Below are 15247 nucleotides of genomic sequence, written 5' to 3' on the forward strand. Positions count from 1 at the left end.
ATGCATGGGCTTGAAATATTGGACCAATATGATCATAACATGTCCTAGTACATATCTAGATGCAGCCTTGGGAGCCTGGACATGAGCCAACCGCCTGAAACCACACAAACACAGAACCCGTGAAGTATGAATGAAATCAGAAAATCTGCACATGAATTTTCGAAAAATGCTTCTTATGCATTTCGGTTTTTGATTCAAAAAAATCATGAGTATGATGTTTCAAAATATTAATATGGCTTGATTAGGAGTGAAAGAAATATAGACATGCCTTGGTTTCGTTTCTAAAAGAAAACGAACGAATATGACGACGCGGCGCGGGGGAGACGGAGTGATCTTCTTTTCTTGTTTCTACTCGATTTTTCACTCTAGTTTCTCTATGGTTTTCTCACGATTTTTGCACTGAAATTTCCTCTGATTTTTGGTGGTGGGGAGGGGGAATAATGGTTAGGGGAGATGAAGGGGAATTGCAATATAAAAGGGATTCAAATGGCATGACCAAGTCTTGCTCTCTTTGAATTGTTGGATGAGGAAGTGGTTTGATATTCAAAAGATATTTGGAGGGATAATGGAGGCATGACCGATTCTACCATGCTAAAACAAGGCAAGGTTAATGATTTATTATTAATTAATGGTGATTAAAAGTGAAAGGGTTATCATACTAAGAAATAACAAGGAAAAGGTCAAAGGTGGTGAGTTGTCAAAGAAATGCTTAATCACCTATGCGGTGGCCGAATCATGCTATTAAGTGGAGGGGAAATATTGCTTAGTTAGTGTATTTTAAATTTTTAGAGCCTCACCTATCCTTTAAATAATTTAGTGAATTAACACATTAATTATGGAACCTAAATGAACTTATTTCATACTTACCTCAAGTTACTTAAATAATTCCTTAAACATTCTTTTACCTTAAATTAACTTACTAGTTAGCTAAAATAAATTCTGGGAATGTTTTCTTAATATTGAATTTTATCTCAAAACTCCAACTCCAGTCCGGCCTCACTTAATTAACTGAAAAGATAACAATTAAACTATTGTATAAAATAATTAACTTTAAAGAAAAATAATTTAAATTCTCATGAAATAAAATCATTTTTAACACTAGAATTATGCATGGCTTATACGTAGTCTAATTTACGAGTTCTACAGGCCGGGCGGAGAAGAGGGCCCGGGAAGCTCAGGAGGAAGAGGAACGCCGAGCACAGGCGGCAGCCGAGGCTGAGGCAACGGCTCGGGAGGAAACCACCTCCCAGGATGCTGAGGAGGACCCGGATCCTCTGAACCATAGAAAGAGGAAGGCCACCACGGAGCCGGTCGTGGAGACGGTGGTTGTGGAGGATGAGGTCGAGGAGATTGCCCGATCTCCTCCTTTGACTGGTTCTTCTGCGGGCCCGTCAGGGGGAAGGCCCTTGGTTCTCCCCAATATCTTCGGGGATGACGTTAGCTCGGATCTGGTCAAAATGATCCAGGGCCTTCTGCGCCCTGACGAGGTGGCGCACCTCCAGGGAGTTCATCCCAACATGCTGCTCTGCGAAGGAGTGGCTCGGACCTTTTCTGTAAGTATTAATTTACTTAGTTTTTTTTTTCTTTTACATCGCCTTCTCAGATCTTTTCTATGTTTCCAGGGCTTGCAGGTACTTATGCATGCCTATGAGCGAGTGGCCCAGGCAGCGAAAGGGGCCAATGTTCAGGCCAAGACTGCCCGGGAGGCACATGATAAGCTCCAAGAGGAGGTGGATCGGATTAAGGAGATACATGATCATGTGCTGGCCCGGGAGAGGGCTGTCTGGGAGCAGCAAATGAATCTGACCTGGGCGGAACTTGCTGAGGCCCGGGCAGAGGCGCAGGTAGCTAGGGAAGAAGCGGAGTCCTCCCGGGTCCGAGCTGAGGACTTTTAGGCTGCTGTGAGCTTGATCAAGAATGCTCAGGAGGAGCAAATGGCCAACTTCTTTAAGTCCCCAGAGTTTAAGAAGATGGTGGCGGATAAAGCCTTCCCTTACTTTGAACAGGGCTTCAACAAGTGCCTCGAGCAATTCGAAGAGGCGGGCCTTGTTCCGGCTGACCGGGAGGACTTCCCTGATCTGGTGAAGGCTGCTGCATCTCTCCCAGAAGAAGAGGAGGATGGGGAGAAGCAAGACCCCCCGTAGATTAGGTTATCTGCTTTTGTTGTTTTTTTTATTATTATTATTCCCGGGCTTCCGGGCACCTTGTAAATACTTTCAGTATTAATGAAAATATTTTGCTTTACCTTCCTTGCATTCGATAACTGTTAGAATATCTCCCAAGTATTATAAAACTTCTGCTTCTGACACCCTTGTAGATTTTAATCCAAATTTATCAAGAACTTTTAAGCGTGAGGCCTGATTCATTAACTGCTATTAATAAATAGTTAAGATGCGAATCTCCCGACTTAATACCGGGCCGGGTTAAGAATCCCCGGGCCAGGGTACGGGTCCCTGGACTTAGTAGATTATCGGGGTACGGGTCCTCCGGGCCAGGGTACGGGTCCGTGGACTTAGTAGATAACCAGGGTGCGGATCCTCCGGGCCAGGGTACAGGTCCCTGGACTTAGTAGATAACCAGGGTGCGGGTCCCTGGGCCAGGGTGTGGGTCCCTAGGTCAGGGTACGGGTCCCTGGACTTAGTAGATAACCAAGGTGCGGGTCCCTGGGCCAGGGTACGGGTCCCTGGACTTATTAGATTACCGGGGTACGGGTCCTCCGGGGTACGGGTCCCTGGGCTTAGTAGATTACCGGGGTACGGGTCCCCCGGGCCAGGGTATGGGTCCCTGGACTTAGTAGATAACCAGGGTCCGGGTCCCTGGGCCAGTGTATGGGTCCCTGGACTTAGTAGATTACCGAGGTATGGGTCCTCCGGGCCAGGGTATGGGTCCCTGGACTTAGTGATAACCACGGTATGGGTCTCTGGGCCAGGGTATGGATCTCTGGACTTAATAGACATTTACTTGAACAATTTCTTTATTCGATGAAGAAACAGTAGATACACGTGCTTTTAAACAGAATATTTCTTTAAATGAAAAGCATTCCATGGCCTCTTAAGAGTGTGTCCTAGAGAATCTTCGAGATAATAGGCTGCACCTGAGTTAACTCTTCGAATTATTTTGAAGGGTTCTTCCCACCGGGCTTCTAATTTTCCCACATCACCTACTGGCCTGACCTTTTTCATAACCAAGTCCCCAACCTGAAAATCTCGTGATCGAACATGCTTGTTATAGGACTTCATCACCCGGTTGCGATAAGCTTCCATTCGAATGGATGCCCGGTCTCTCCTTTCTTCAACTAAATCAAGTTTAATGGCTCGGGCCTGATCATTGTTGCTCGGATAAAACTCTATCCGAGCAGAAGATTGCCCAATCTCCACAGGTAGGACTGCCTCTGATCCATAGCAAGGCTGTAAAGAGTTTCCCGAGTAGATGATCGTTGTGTAGTCCGATATGCCCATAATACACGTGGTAGTTCCTCCACCCAATCTTTACCCTTACCATGGAGCCGAGATTTCAATGCTTGCACAATGATCCTATTAGTCACTTCAGTCTGGCCATTAGCCTGAGGGTAAGCTACTGAGATGAAGGATTGAATAATCTTCATTTCTTGACACCAGGAGGTGATCTTCTTTCCCTGGAATTTGCCTTCCATTATCTGAAATAATCTCCTCGGGATGTCATATCTGCAAACAATGTTCTTCCAAAGAAATTTCATGACTTCCTCCTCAGTGATCTTGGCTAATGGCTTGGCTTCTACCCACTTGGAGAAATAATCCACAGCAACGAGAAAGAACTTTTTCTGTGCTCGAGCTATGGGAAAAGGACCCACAATATCCAAACCCCATTGGTCAAAAAGGCATGATGCGGAGATTGGTTGCATACTAGTAGCTGGGCGATGATGAAAATTAGAATGGTGTTGACAACCCTGTCATTTCTGAACAAGTCGGGCAGCATCTTGATTCATTTGGGGCCACCAGAACCCGGCCAATAGAGCTTTCCGAGACAGAGCAGTCCCACCGAGGTGTTCTCCACAACATCCTTCGTGTATTTCTCGGAGGATATACTCTATCTCATCTTGTGATAAACACTTGAGTAACGGGCCTTGATATGATCGCCTGTACAAAACATTATTCAAAAAGACGAACCTGGGCGCTTGTTTTTTGATTTTCGCAGCCTGGGCTCGATCTTCCGGGAGCTTGCCATGGACTATGTATTCAACGATAGGAGTCATCCACGAGCTTCTCGGGATTGGGGGTACTTCTTCATCAATAGAGAGTACCAGCCGGGTAAAACAGAGAACCTCCTGGGTGCCTATATCTGACATGGAAGCAGCCAATTTGGCTAAGGCATCAGCTTCTGTATTTTCCTCCCGGGGAATTTGCTCGATGCTCCAGTCTGTCATGGACGATGCTCGGGCCGTGATGAGCCCCAAATACTTGAGCATTTTCTCGTTCTTGGCCTCATACGTTCCTTTGATTTGCTGTGTGACCAATTGAGAGTCAGAATAAATAATGACCCGCGAAGCACCAACTTCCCGGGCAGCCTGCAACCCTGCCAAAACAGTCTCATACTCTGCTTCGTTATTGGTAACCCTGGAATCAATCCTCAAAGCCAGCTTGATTTTTTCTTCTGATGGGGCAATTTGGACCACCCCAACTCCACATCCCGATAAATTTGAGGCACCATCAACAAATACTCTCCATACCTCTTCTTCTACCGGTTGAATCATTTCTATTAAGAAATCTGTTAATGCTTGGGCTTTTATAGCAGCTCGGGGTTTGTACTCAATGTCATACTCCCCGAGTTCTACGGTCCATTTAACCATTCTCCCGGAGACTTCGGCGTGGGTCATGATCCTCCCGAGTGGGGAATTAGTGAGGACCACAATGGGATGTGAGAGAAAATAAGGCCTTAGCTTCCGAGCAGTCATTACCAGGGCCAGTGCTATTTTTTCCACCTCACTGTATTTTAATTCTGCCCCTCGAAGGGCATGACTGACATAATATATAGGCTTCTGATCGGCTCCTTCTTCCCGGACAAGCACAGAACTAACAGCAAATTCAGTGGCAGAGAGATAGACCCATAGTTTTTCCCCGGGCTCGGGCTTGGCCAGAATAGGCAATTCAGCCAGATGTTTCTTCAAGTCTTGAAAAGCTTGCTCACATTTGTCGTCCCAACCAAATCTTTGTGCTTTTCTCAGGACTTGGAAAAATGGATAACTCCGATGGGCAGATCGGGAGATGAAGCGTGACAAGGCAGCAATCCTCCCGGTTAATTTTTGCACATCTCTGACAGATTGAGGAGAAGGCATGTCCATTATTGCTTTGATTTTTTCAGGGTTGACTTCGATTCCCCTATCAGTTACCAAGAAACCTAAAAATTTACCACTCCTGACCCCGAACACACATTTGTCTAGGTTGAGCTTTATTCCGTTTTGCTTCAAAGTGGTGAAAGTTTCAGCTAGATCATCAATAAAGTGGGAGAATTCCTGGGTCTTGATTAGAATGTCGTCCACGTACACCTCAATATTCCGACCTATTTGCTTTTGGAAGACAAGATTCATTAAAGCTGGTATGTAGCCCGCATACTTCAATCCAAAAGGCATAACAACATAGCAGAAGGTGCCCTCGGAAGTGATAAAACTTGCTCTGTCTTGATCTTCCAGAGCCAAGGGGATTTGGTGGTACCCCTGATATGCATCCAGAAAGCTTAATAATTCGCATCCGGAGGTGGAATCTACCAGCTGATCAATCCGGGGGAGTGGATAACAGTCTTTGGGGCAGGCTTTATTCAGGTCCCTGAAATCAACACACATTCTCCACTTCCCAGTGGATTTTGGGACGAGGACCACATTTGATAGCCAGGTAGGGAATTGGACTTCCCTGATATGCCCGGCCCTCAGCAACTCTCCCACTTGCTCTTCAGTTACTTTATCTTTTTCAGGGCCGAAATGCCTCTTCTTTTGCTCACGGGCCGGGATCCCGGGAGGATATTCAATTTATGCTCAGCCACTTGGGGCGAGATCCCGGCTAGTTCCTGTTGAGACCAGGCAAAAACACTAATGTTAGTTTTTAAACATTGTAAGAGATTTACCCAGGTGGACGTGTTGATGTCTCAGGCCACCCGGACGTGCTTTCTTGGCTCAATTTCACCACTTCTTGCTCTTCTTCAGCAAAAAAATGCACTTCTCTCTCCTTGGCCCCTTCTTATTGACATTTCTTCTCCTTCCCTTCCCTCCTTGCCTTCTTTTGGTCTACCTGGACGGTCTCTCCATAACACCTCCGAGAAGAGGGTTGATCTCCCTTGACTTCTCCGACCCGTCCTCGAACTGGAAATTTAATTTTCTGATGATAAGTGGAGGCCATAGCTCTCATATCATTCATAGCTGGCCTCCCCAAAATGATATTGTACGAGGACGGGGCATCCACCACTGTAAAAATAGTCATCACAGTCTTCCTCAAGTCTCCAGTGCCAAGGGTCAGGGGCAGGGTGATTTGCCCCTCGGGATACACAGCATGTCCAGCAAAGCCAAACAAGGCATTCTCAACCGCCTCTAATTGATATTCATGTAAATCCATCTGGACCATTGCTTCCTTAAAGATGACATTGACAGAGCTGCAATTGTCAACGAATACCCTCAACACATCATAGTTAGCCACTCGGGCCTGGATGACAAGAGCGTCATTGTGGGGTAGACTAACTCCTCTGAGGTCTTCTGGTCCAAAGCTTATAATTGGCCCGTATCTCCTTCTTCCATCAACCTCCAAACACTCCTTCCTGCTCCTTGCTTTCCGACCCCGTTGGAATCTCCATCTGTGGACCCCCCCCCCCCCCCCCCCCCCCTGAAATCATTTTGATTAATCCTTGGCTTGGGGAAGGGTCCTTCCTCTCTGCTTGTCTGCCCCTTTCTTCCCGAGAACTCATTTCTCCCCTTCTGCTTCTGCTCAGGGTGTCTATTCGATCCGGGACGTCTAGACAACCAAAGTGGCTGTCTAGACTTATCTCGAGGGGGATGGGATGCTGGCATAGAATGCCTACTGGATTCCTTCCTCAGAGTTCGACATTCATTGGTGTTGTGAGAACACTCCTTGTGAAGGGTGCAGTACCCTCTCTGCTCTGGTCTCGGTGCTCTCACCACTAGACCAGGAAGTGGGGCTACATCCGAGCTGCATTCTTGAATCTCTCGGTCCCGGGCAATTCTCAAAGGTACATGACAGAAATGTCCCGGGCCGCTTTTCTTGGGAGCTTTTTCTTCAGGTCTGACAGCCTGGTCTCCTCTTGACCTCTTCAAAGCTTCTCTCTTCTGATTCTGCGCTTCTTCCATATTAATGTATTTCTCTGCTCGGGACAAGAGATCTTCGAAATTGCCGGGCAATTTCTTGGTTAAAGATCGAAAAAAATCCCTTCCCACAATCCTTGCATGAACGCGGTAGTTTTTGTTTCGGGTGCACAGGCCGGCACATCCAGGGCCACCCGGTTGAATCTTTTGATATATGCCCTCAGGATTTCGTCTTGTCCCTGCTTTACCTCAAACAAGCTGAGAGCAGTCTTCTTGTACTTCTTGTTGCTGCTAAATTGATGCAAGAATACCTTTTGGAAGTCTTCAAAGCAATTGATGCTTTGTGGTGCCAACCCTTCAAACCATCTTTGTGCAGAGTCGACCAAGGTAGTTAGGAACACTTTACATTTAATTTGGTCCCCATAGCAATGCAACATGGCCATGTTTTCAAAGCGAGCAAGGTGCTCCTCGGGATCGGAACTCCCATCATAATCTTTGATTTTGGCTTACTTGAAATGCGCGGGTAGTGGTTCCTGGACAATAGTATCAGAGAATGGGCAACCTTTGACAACTTGAGCACCGCCTTTAGAACCAACCTGCCACTCCAACACTCTTACTTTCTTCCTCAACTCCTCTAATTCCTCCGCCACAGTGGGAGATTTAGAACCCGCACTTGACTCTCTCTCCTCTTCCCTTCTCTCCTCCTCCTGTGGCTGCTCGCGTTGTTGCTCAGGGTGACTGGAATGATGTGTAGTGGTTTCCTTTGCCATGGCTGTCTTAACAGCGTCGGCTATGATTTTGGTCAATGCCTCGGGGGTTAAATGGATGGTGGGATGAGGGCCATTAGGTGGGGGGCCACCTGCACCAGAAAGAAGGTTGTTGTTCTCTTCCTGAACTCGGGAAGTGTTCTGATTGGCTCTTCTAGTAGGTGCCATATCAACGTCTTAGAACTCAATTTCCCACAGACGGCGCCAATGATGCAACCCGTGTGAAACTGTCGAGTCAGGTCGGGAACTCTGTCGGGTTTGCTATCAAAATGTGGAAGGAAATATGAGTTGGATGCTTGGATTGAACTTCGTGACTCCTTGAACGACTCAAGAAATTTACGAACAAGAAAATAACCACGTGAATGGGCGCCGGAGGGGTGTCTGACGTGACCACTCCGATGCTTAAGTCAACAAGGTACTCAAACAAGAAAATCAATGTAGCCAAGTGATAGCTGTGTGATTGGTGGGAAGAGTGGAGAGTAAATGAGCAATAAATGAGAGTATTCAATGTCTGAGTTAATGTCTGAATAGAGAATAAATGCAAGTAAAGAACCTGATATTTATAGTAGATGATGCAATGATGACCTCGTTTCTTGTGTTTGAGCATTAATTGTAGTAGGGCGGCTGATTATACCCTATTGTTCTGATATGTCAAATCTCATACTAGTCACATCCAGCCTACCTGATTTTGTCAACCATTTATGTTACTGTCAGAGATAGGTCGGCTGTGTATGCTCTATCAGGTCGGCGTCATTTAATGCGGCACTCATATCGAGGTGTCCAGGGTAGAATGCTTCTTGGGGAATTATATAGGAGCCCGGGCATTTCACGTTCCGGGGAGGTCATGTCCTGGGTGATCCAATGGTCCGGCCTATTGACTAACTGCTCATTCCACGAATCCCTTAAGTTGTACTCTCCTCATCTCGAGTAGTTCCGTGACTCGGGCGTTAGTCCATCTTGCCACTTTATCGATCCAGGAACATTCCATCCTGACCCGGCACCCTCCATGGACATGCTCCATGGCCCGGGACGTCCCGGGCCTCATCCATGACCGGGGACATCCCAGGGTATCAAAGTCTTTTAATGAAACATGATAAAGGCAAAAATAAATCACATTTTAAATATGAGTAAAATGAGATTTGCAGCCATAAGTATCAAAGGAAGTGTGAGGCACAACCCTTCAACCTCCCAACGATTTGAAGTAGATGGAGAGGCAAAAATTTATAATTTATTAGAAATTGATGAATGATATTAAATTGAATAAATATAGACTGATTAATGAGACGGCGAGTCTAAAAATCACTTTGCATCTATACATACCCCATCAAAATCACATTAAAATACACTCAAAAACATCAAACAAATTTTGTATAGGGCTCTTCGCACTTTAAAAAATATACTTTTTGAAGTTCTATCGCGTTCCACACGTGTCACACCTTGAATCCGAAACATACTGACACCAGTTTTATTTAACAAATAAATTCGAAAACAACAAACTTTTGTAGTACAGTATAAACATAAACAATATATTTCATAAATAAACTCCAAATAAACTAATATATTCCCAAATAAAAGAAATATAATTAGAAAAGTGTCTTACAACTTAAGAATTGAAATAACAAAGATAACAAAACTCAAAACCGAAAGTGAAGTTCTCGATAATACTCTTCATCATCATTCCCAAAACACATATTTTTCTTTCTCCTCTGCTTGTTCTTCACTATCATCTTAGAAAAAAAGTAAAATTGAGTGATATGGTCAACATTCAGTAAGTGAGTGTCGATCGCACATTAACAAACTTCCCTCAACACTATTGCTGATGTTTTACAGTGGGCAACATCATGTTTTGGGGAATGAAATGAATGATATGATTTTGCCAATTGTCATACTCCATGGATGAGTTTCATCCAAACATAGAAAATGCACCCCTAAGTGGCATAGGAAATTCCTTATTAGCACGTACTTTTTACATATATCTTACATAAAATATATAACAATTTAATATTTTTTTTGCACATAATGCATTAACCTTGATTTGACACATATCTATGTTGCATGTTATAACTATTAGATTCGATAATTGATAAAGGAGGTAAACGATTAATACTTGTTACATGATATAAGATAAGGATTGATAAATTATCATCTCTTATCACATGTTTGGTATCTTTTTAGAAAGCCCATGATAATATCATGTGCCCGTGATAAATAATTTTATATAGGGATAAAATATTTTTTTTATGAGATGTGATAATTTTAATCTAATGATAAAAACACCACAAATGACTTAATTGTCCTCAATATATAAAAATCTTAAACCATATTGTTCTCTCATTTCACTTGTACGTAGAAATTAAAATCAAATAAATATTTTTTTTATTTTTATATATTATATAATATGATAATTATATAAATGAACTTGAGATAATTATATAAATGATTTGTATAAGTCTTAATAAAATTAATTAATATCACTCGATTAACCTTAAAAACTTATATTTGATTTGACTCACAAAATTAAGGGCTCAATTATTATATGATAAAATATATAAAACTAGGTAAAAAAAAAAAATCATGCAAGCATTGTCGACGCATGAACAGATAAGAAATATAAACTCAAGCAACAACTTTGAAATTATAAAATGTATTATGATAAGGTTAATTTTGTCATTACAAACTAATATATAAATTTAATCATTCTTATTAAAATCATACCAAACATTAAATATAATATCCTACATCTATTTATCATTAACTTATCCTTATATTATATATCACATGTTTATCCTATTATGTGTACCAAACTATGCCTTTGTACACGGGAGATTAACGAACACGAGGTATAAAACACATGTATTGCTGCAGAAAATGTTAAAACTCGTATAATTTCATTAAAAAAAAAAAGAAAAAGAAAAGAGGTTTTCCATTTTAGATAAATAAAACCACCCAAATTCTCATACTCCATGATTGACCCATTACACTAGAGATATGTACAGATTCCTCGGTGAAGAATATGACAATAATGAAAAATTCTGACAAATACAGATGATGCCTGTGATTCGTGGCTGGCTGCTAGATAGATTCTGATTCACCAGTCGTTTTTTGGCAGTCCTTTTTGGTACATATTGCCCCCTGATAATCATAAAACATATTCTTGATCGTACAAATGTCCAAGATATAAGTTCAAGCTTGCAACAACTGACTCAGAGAACTTGGAGCTCTGAACATCCCAGTCTTCTTCAGAGAGCAACGAGCCAACGACCGCATTGAACTTAACCCTCGACTTGTTGACATGGCTTGTCGAGGCCTAGCACGGTTAATGTTCCTCGAACCCATGGTGGCGAATGACGCAGTCCTGCTAGCTTAAACGGTCAATTTCAGTGACGGAAGAAGAGACACAAGTATGGGCGTTCTTGAACAAAATCACGTGCAAACACAAAATAAGCGCATGTGTAGTGAATGGTATCAGAAAAAATGTGATCAACACACATGAGACCAAGGTAAATTTGTGTGACGAACACTTGAGTATGTTTTACTGTAAAAGTTTGTGGATGTTCAATTTGTATTATTGAGTCCGGACCTGTAGTGTGTCCCTCACCATACTGATTGAGGCGATTTATCCCGCGCTTTTCGCCTTTGTATGCAATCAAATCAAGAAAGTAGATAAATGTTCATAAAGCGAGTAACATCGGAACACGAAAAGGCGATTGATGTTCATAAATCTGGTAAAGAATATCATTAACTATTCTTTTGTTCAGAGTTTGTTAAAATCAAAGGAAGCATATATTTAAGAGGAATAATAATTCAAAGAGCCGGAATGATGTCGTCGGGCCGCCGGCTGGAGTGGTTTGTGTATGGGACAATGGCATGCCATAGGCAGCCATGTTCCATAATCACATTTCTATAGCATTCATAGGGAAAAAAACAAACATAAAAGATGGAAAAAAAAAAAAAGAGAACTTGATTCGGTTTTCCCAAAAACTGGCAAGCAAAAACATTAGATTTCCTCATTATTTAAATAATCCCATAAATCATAATATTATCCTAAACAAAGACCAAAAATGCATCGCAAACAACAAGAATCTAGTTAGGAATTCATCGTTAAATCAAAAGAACTAGAGGAGCTTGAATCTTAGTACAGCCGAAGGACGCTTCTTATTGAGTGTGAGTGGTTCGGTTTGACTTTACCAAGTCCCGCTTTCCGGCTGCTCCTCATTGGCGTCAAGTAGAAACGCAGGAGTCCATTATCGATGTGCTTTGGAGAATATCTTGCACTCCGGTTCCTTTCCAACACGAAATCGCCCCCCTTCTTTCCCCGTGCCCATTCATCTCGACATTTGAATGCCTCACACTCCCGAATGATCCACCAACTTGAGGGGCATTTCTCCAGCTCACACTACTATTGCTTCGAGGCACATTTCTGTTGAATCCGCCTCTCAGATCGATGCTTCCTTCCCCCTTGATTCTTGCCAAGACTCAGAAAAAGACCTATCCACCCAATTCACGTGACTCGTTCTTTCCTCCTCATTTTCATCTTTGTCACCACCATTTTTCCGGTATACAAAGCCCCATAATCTCCAACTCCACCTCCTAGATTTCTTCGACTCCTTCCTCTCCCCATTGCCTATCACAGAACTGCTACTATCCCTAAATCCGCTACCCAATTCAAAAGTCTCGGAACAGTCATTCCTCAAAGAGTTTGAATTCGAATCCCTCAGATCTCGTTCCCCAACTACCACTTTTGTCCCTTGAAAATAGTCTATAGTAGTGGGTGAGACCTTCGCATTCGACACCATCTTCAGTTCATCAATCTCAGTTACCACGGCGGCGGCAGTCTTCCTGAACGAACTAAACCCATCAAGACTCTTCCTCCTTTTTGATGAAGAGTCAGAGTAATCCTCATCTTCATTTGCAAGATTTCTTGATGACTCCTCAACTGGAATTTGCATGTCCGAGCGCAACACGTGCACAGCAGTGGCATCCTCCATCACAGAAACCATAGGTGCCATTCTAGGAAAACTCCTCCCAATCAGATATCCATCCCAAGAAGCTCGAGGCTCGTCAAAGGAGCATCTAGGATCATCAAAACTGATTCTCCCAGCATCTAGAGAAAACCGGGGATCTGTATCACACGACCTCCTCCCAAATCCATAATCAGCAATCTCAGACTGTGTCTCCCTATACTGCCTAGAAATCGGTTTCTCTATAGGCAATGTAGCTCTGATTTTGCCACTATTCTGCTTCTTCATCTTTTGCTTTTGCCTCCACTTCTGCCATTTCTTGCTGAAAACTGAGGCTGCAGCCCAAAACCCCCCTCCTAAACTCTTCTTATCCTGACTATCAAGATTTATATAGTCTTTCATAGGTTTCAAATTACTCACACTCAACACCTCTTCTTCCACAATCTCACTACTACCATTCACCTCAATCTCAACCACATTTATCAAATTTTCCAAATCGGAAACTTGAAAGGGTATAACTTCATTTCCATCTACTCCACCACCAGAATCATCCACGACCACAACACCATCTTCTACATTTTCAAGGTCGTTAAAATCTCCTTCGTTTTCTGTTTCCTCCAATACTGGCTTATTCACTATACAAGATTCGATTTTTTGGCTACTCAAGAGGTTTTGATGAGAAGAAGGAGAAGCGGAAGAGGAAACTTTATTGTTACTGGTTGTATTTTTATTCTCGTCTTCTAGTGTGAAGAGTGACCAAAGAGTGTTTCTTACCCGAACGACACAAGATTTCCTCTGCGGCTCAAAAGTCTGGCCTAAAGCTTCGTTCTTGGAAGCAGAAAAAGACTTTGTGCGACGTAGCTCGGGCAAAAACGAATTGGGATTAGAGGCCTTGTTAACTGGCTTCGGAGGAGGAGGAAGGACGCTTTTTGCTTTCGATGCGGACGAAAAAATGGACTTGATTGCGGTGACCGCCGCGGCGGAAGCCGACGAGGGGAGGCTGGAGGAGGAGGGAGTGTTGGAGGCCGAGTGATCTAGAGAGGTAAGACGCTCGCAGAGACAAGAGGGGCAGAACCCGGTGTACTGCTCATTGGGGTGGCGGTCACAGCTGAAGGAGGAGAGCGGCGGAGGAGGCGGAGGCGCTGTTGGGTCTGCAGAAGTGGGATTCATAACCGCTGGAAGCGAGTGCAAACACAGCTACACCCCACGCTCATGTTAGTATCAAACAATCAATGCGAGGGTCTCACTCAGTTTGGGGCGTTTTCTCCTTCCTTCTTAACGGTTGAACGAGCAAGGAAGAAAGGGAATTTGCATTAAAGAGAGAGAAACGAAAACGTTTACGCTAATCTCTCTTCAAGATACTTTTTTTTTAAATAAAAAAAACCTTTTGCCGTTGGATCCTATATATATATAAAAAGTTTCTTTTATTTAAAAAAAGTATCTTGAAGAGACATTAGTGTAAACGTTTTCGTTATATATATATATATATATTGTTTTCCAAAATCCTATATATATTTTGTTATCATGGATTTCAGTTGAAAAAAACAGATATATGTATTTTTTGACCACGTGATGGTCAAAAAATAAGTTTTAATACATTATACTGTTTTTATCATGAAAATATGAACATTACGTGGCACACATACTTTTTCTATTTTACCCTCGTTATTGTAATTGATTTACAAAAATTACCCAATTCAATTCATATTTTTTTCCCAAAAAATCAAGTAATACAATAATAATAATAATATAAAAAGACAAACATATAATTATATACATACGCTTAATTCTTCATATTTTTACATAATTATTACTCAAATATCCATAACTTTGATACTTAAAAATAATAATATATCATAAAAATAATAAATAATGCGAAGTTAGATTATTATTAAATAATAAAAACTATTTTTGTTGGGATCTGTAATGTGTTTAAGAGGGAATGAAAAAACATTTTAACTTTTTTTATCCAAAACAGCGTCAAATAAGGTGATCGATCTCGATAGTATTGGCTATATAAGACCTGATTTCGTCAAAACTTTAAGAAACGATCGGATCACAAAATTGTGCGGAAAACGGTCTGATTGTTCTTATAAAGATTATATACTCAAATATACTATAAAAGACTTTGGTTTTACAAAAATTTATACCAATTCACTTCAATATTATGGTTTATCAACTGTCTAAGTTCAAACTCCTCGTATTCTCACAAGCAGTTGAGACTCGCAGTCTAACAACCA

At 42.3% G+C, this 15247-nt stretch overlaps 1 pseudogene; it reads right to left on the bottom strand.

The window, feature by feature from the left end:
• Positions 1-10940: 10940 nt before the first annotated feature.
• On the bottom strand, positions 10941-14342 carry LOC142506167 (protein OCTOPUS-like; annotated as a pseudogene).
• Positions 14343-15247: the final 905 nt, after the last annotated feature.

Source organism: Primulina tabacum, chromosome 10 (assembly GCF_025594145.1).
Source record: "Primulina tabacum isolate GXHZ01 chromosome 10, ASM2559414v2, whole genome shotgun sequence".
Lineage (NCBI taxonomy): Eukaryota > Viridiplantae > Streptophyta > Magnoliopsida > Lamiales > Gesneriaceae > Primulina > Primulina tabacum.